This window comes from Crinia signifera, chromosome 7, assembly GCF_055691185.1.
Source record: "Crinia signifera chromosome 7, ASM5569118v1, whole genome shotgun sequence".
NCBI lineage: Eukaryota > Metazoa > Chordata > Amphibia > Anura > Myobatrachidae > Crinia > Crinia signifera.
The window spans coordinates 38,423,972-38,428,986 of record NC_139223.1 but is presented as its reverse complement, the minus strand read 5'-3'; positions in this window follow the sequence as shown (position 1 = coordinate 38,428,986).

The window sequence follows — 5,015 nt, the reverse complement described above, 5'->3', positions numbered from 1 at the left end:
TTTCTCTCTCTGGGATGAGCTCCAGGCAGCTCCTTGCCTCCTTCCCTACTTAGTCCACTCCTTACCTATACCCAGGGCCGCCAAGAGAAATCCTGGGCCCCGGTACAAGAACTTCATGGGGCCCCCATGGACGGAGCTCCCCGCAGACTCTGCGGACCCGTTGTTACGCCACTGCTTCCAAGGTGGATACACATACAAAAATTTACACTGTAATGCCTATTACACACCCATTACATATTATACCGCATGCTATAATGCTCATTACACGTTATGCCACATACCGTAATGCTCATTGCATATTAGGGGGTTAACATGCTCCTTGCCATGGGATTATCCTGCTCTGCCAGGGGTTAACATGCTCTGCCAGGGGTTAACAGGCTCTGCCAGGGGTTAACATTCTCTGCCAGGGAATAACCTGCTCTGCCAGGGGTTACATGCTTTGCCAGGGGTTACATGCTCATTGTCATGGAGTTACAGTACATGCTCTGCCAGGGGTTACATGCTGACTTCCAGGGTTAGATCTCAGCCCCAGCAGCATGCAGGGAGGCAGAAGACACAGCGCAACCAGCCACCCACCTTCCACCTTGGAACACAGTGACCTTGACATGGATGGGGAACCAGGTCTGGGATTGCTGGGCTGGAGACATGGTACTAGCACCTGCTGCTGCTTATGGCGGCTGGGATGGGGAGCGGGATGGATTCTGTGGAGTGGGTGGTACTCCCGCGGGAGGTGGCCTCTCTGACCCAGCTCCTCCTGGCACCCAGGGACTACCTACCCTAAGTATCCTCCTGTTGTCGAGCCACGGTAAACTCCAAAGTCGCGTGGCTAGCTTTCAGCAGGCCAACCTCTGTGATGCTGCAGCCGTCCCACGCCAGCCCAGGTCTGCCCACATCCACACTCCCATATATATATATATATATATATATATGTCAGGACAGGCGGCACTCGTATAAAAGGCACATTACAAGCAAGTAGTGCAACGTTTCGATGTCTTTATTGTTCACATCGTCCTCAGGCTATAACAAATGTACAGTCAGCGGAACTCACCTAAATACCCCCACCGTGATGTAAGCACGTTCAGGTGTGCAGGCTCCACGGCGGGAGGAGGACGCCCAAATAGTGACGTCATTCCCTCACCTGCCGGTGCCGTAGCAACCAAGAACGCTACAATACAATTAAAAAACTTTATTAAAAACAAAGACAAAGGTAATAAACACAATGCATCAAAATAGTAACATTTGCAAAAATCGATGCTTATAAGCAATACATTGTATGAAGTGCATAAATGTATACAAAATAGGCAATACATTGTAAGAAAGCATGTAACAATATCAAAAATGTCATGCATAAATCACAAAAAGGAATGCAGACCTAAATGTTCATTTAGGCCGCCTGGCGCAATCGTATTTAAACGAAAGATCCATTTGGATTCAGTTTGCAGAAGTTTACGTGATCGGTTCCCACCACGTATGCTGGCGGGTACATGATCGATGATCATATATCGTAAAGTGGATGGATTATGTCCCGCCAGCATAAAGTGCCGGGCCACCGGCTGATCACTGTTTTTTGTGGCAATGGCCTCACGTATCGCATGGCGATGTGCGGCCATGCGAATACGCAAGTTACAGTCGGTCTTGCCGACGTAACTTAGACCACACGGACAAGTTATTAAATATACAATGTGTGTGGTGGTACAAGTGACCCGGTGTCTGATCAAGAAACGCTTACCGCTGAATGGATGCCTAAAACTGTCACCCACTACAAGTGAGCGGCAGGTTATGCAATTCAGACAGCGGAAACATCCCCTTTTCAGAGCTAAAAAAGATGTTGAAGAATTAGCTTCATTGCCACTCCTGGAAAGATCAGCATGCACTACCCAGTCGCGAATATTGCGACCACGGGTGTAACATGGCATGATCCTGGTGGCATGCAAGCCAAGGTCAGGGTCAGTCTGGACAATCGGCCACAATTTTTTACACACACCCCCGATGTCTGAACTGGCTGTACTAAAGTGGTTGACCCAAGGTAGTTTAAGGGTACCTGCTTCTTTGATTTTTTTATTATTTAGCAGCTGATGACGGGGGATGGCCAAAGCCCTGCGCTTGGCTTGATTTAATAGCTCAGCAGCATAACCTCGCTCTAAAAATTTCTCTGCCATTTTGTCAATTTGTATGACAGCTTCATGGTCAGAGCTACAAATACGGCGGGCCCTAAGGTATTGGGAATAGGGTAACCCGTGCTTCAGGGGTCTAGGATGAAAACTGGCTGCGTGTAAAACAGTATTTCTGTCAGTCATTTTTTGAAAAAGAGTGGTGTGGAAACCATCATGATCACGGGTTACTGCAACATCAAGATAATTAACAGTATGCTCATCAATACAGTACGTTAGTTTTATGGGACTGGTGGATTTATTATGTGAGTCGATAAACATCTCAAATGCATCCCTGCCACCGGACCATAGCAGGAATACATCATCGATGTATCGAACAAAGAATTTTACATGACCAGCTGCTAAAGGGTTGAGAAAAAATATCTCTTGTTCTGCATGCATCATGTAGGCATTAGCGTACGATGGGGCCACATTGGACCCCATCGCACAGCCCGATGTCTGCAGATAAAAAGATTTATCGAAGATAAAATAATTGCAAGTCAGAATCATGCGTAACAAATCACAGATCAATGTCACATCCGGCCCTGTGTATTTAGGGTGATGTGTGATCAGCTGTAACACCGCACCAATGCCATCATCATTAGGGATAACGGTGTATAAACTGCTGATATCGATGCTACATAACAAACAATCGGAAGGAATATCGTTGATGGCTGCCAGTTTGTTAAGAAAAGAAGTAGTATCAATGAGATGAAACTGATAGTCAGTAATACAAGGTTGTAACAGAGTATCTATGTACACAGCACAATTCTGGAATAGAGACCCACGAGCAGCGATAATTGGGCGCCCAGGGGGGTGCTCCAAATTTTTATGGACTTTTGGCAAAGTATATATGAGGGGTACCACCGGACAAGCAGGGACCAGGGCATTCGCCAAATCCTGTTCAATAAGTCCATCATTTACCGCTGCTGTGAGTCTCTGCTGCAGAGCATCTTTAAACATACTAGTAGGGTCATGATGCAATTTACGATATACAGCAGGGTCTGATAACTGTCTTAATATCTCATCCCTATAATCACCCACGTCCTGTATAACGATCGCCCCGCCTTTGTCGGCGGGACGTATTACAATATCAGAATAAGCAGATAAATTACGTAATGCAGACATTTCTTTATTAGGCAAATTAGAATGAGGTCTATTAGATGAACCAATAGTCACTTTTTTATGAACATCAGAGTCCAGCATGCGAGAAAAAGTTCGAATAGACATGTTATTGGACATAGGTTCAAAAGTAGAACGTTGTTGCAACTTACGGAGTTGAGGAGGAATCACGCTCTCCTGTTGGACGGATGGGGAACGGTGGAAATGTTCGTGGAGCCGCAACTGACGATTGAGGCGATATTTCTCCACTTCCCAGTTAAATGGATTAAAGTGACACGTGGGAACGAACGAAAGTCCGCGACCAAGGACCTTCGCTTCATCAGTTGTAAGTGTCCTTGATGATAAATTAATCACCGGTTCCTGGGTAGGGGCGGTCTCCCCCGTTTGCCACGTACGCGCCCGCGTTCGTTGACCACCTCTTCGCGTATGGTGCCTGCGGCGATGCCCCGTCTGGTGCGGGGACGGGCACCTAAAGGGACGGCCGAAGATACAGTGGACTGTGAAGCTGGAACATCATTAAAGTCAGAGTCACTGGTAGAAGTGGCATAATGGGCTTTGTAGTTATCACGGCCCTGACGGCGGACACGGGTGCCGGCTCTATGAGAGCCTCTGATAGGTTCACTCTTGCCACCGCTGGTCCACATGTAGACCTGATTGCGCTCGTAGTCGGCACGGACCTTTGCCAACTTCTGCTTCTTAAAGGCTAGTAGATCATGTCGATATGCGGTGACTTGTGTATTAAGGCGAGTGAGCCAATCAACAGACTCATCTTGAATAAATGCAGGTTTATGTTCAGATTCCAGGGTTGACAAATTCTCTCGTATCACGACCAATTCCCTGGTAGCCTCCTCGATCACGAGGAGCATAAGGTCGTAGCTGCACTTGTTCAGCACAGAGATCCATTTTCTACAAAAGTTAGTGTTGAACCGGCCAATAGTCGGGCAATTCCTCACCCGAAAGCCACGGGGAATTAACTTCTGTTTGTAATAGTCACTCAAGGTAACAGCATGCAGCTGGAAGTCTACCTCACGCTGTTTCAACCGCAGCCAATCTCGATAGATCAAATCAAGCGATTTAGGTTCATCACTCCATGCTTCCTTAGAAAGTATGCCCTCGGCGTCAGTGTCAGAAAACGATAAGGCAAGGCCTTGGGTAGCCTGAGCCAAATTAACACACACCACCGGACAGTCGTCAGTGACGCTGGTACCTTCTGCCATATTGAAGAATAATCTTATAAGCCGTGTAGGGTATAGGTATTCGCATGGCCGCACATCGCCATGCGATACGTGAGGCCATTGCCACAAAAAACAGTGATCAGCCGGTGGCCCGGCACTTTATGCTGGCGGGACATAATCCATCCACTTTACGATATATGATCATCGATCATGTACCCGCCAGCATACGTGGTGGGAACCGATCACGTAAACTTCTGCAAACTGAATCCAAATGGATCTTTCGTTTTAAATACGATTGCGCCAGGCGGCCTAAATGAACATTTAGGTCTGCATTCCTTTTTGTGATTTATGCATGACATTTTTGATATTGTTACATGCTTTCTTACAATGTATTGCCTATTTTGTATACATTTATGCACTTCATACAATGTATTGCTTATAAGCATCGATTTTTGCAAATGTTACTATTTTGATGCATTGTGTTTATTACCTTTGTCTTTGTTTTTAATAAAGTTTTTTAATTGTATTGTAGCGTTCTTGGTTGCTACGGCACCGGCAGGTGAGGGAA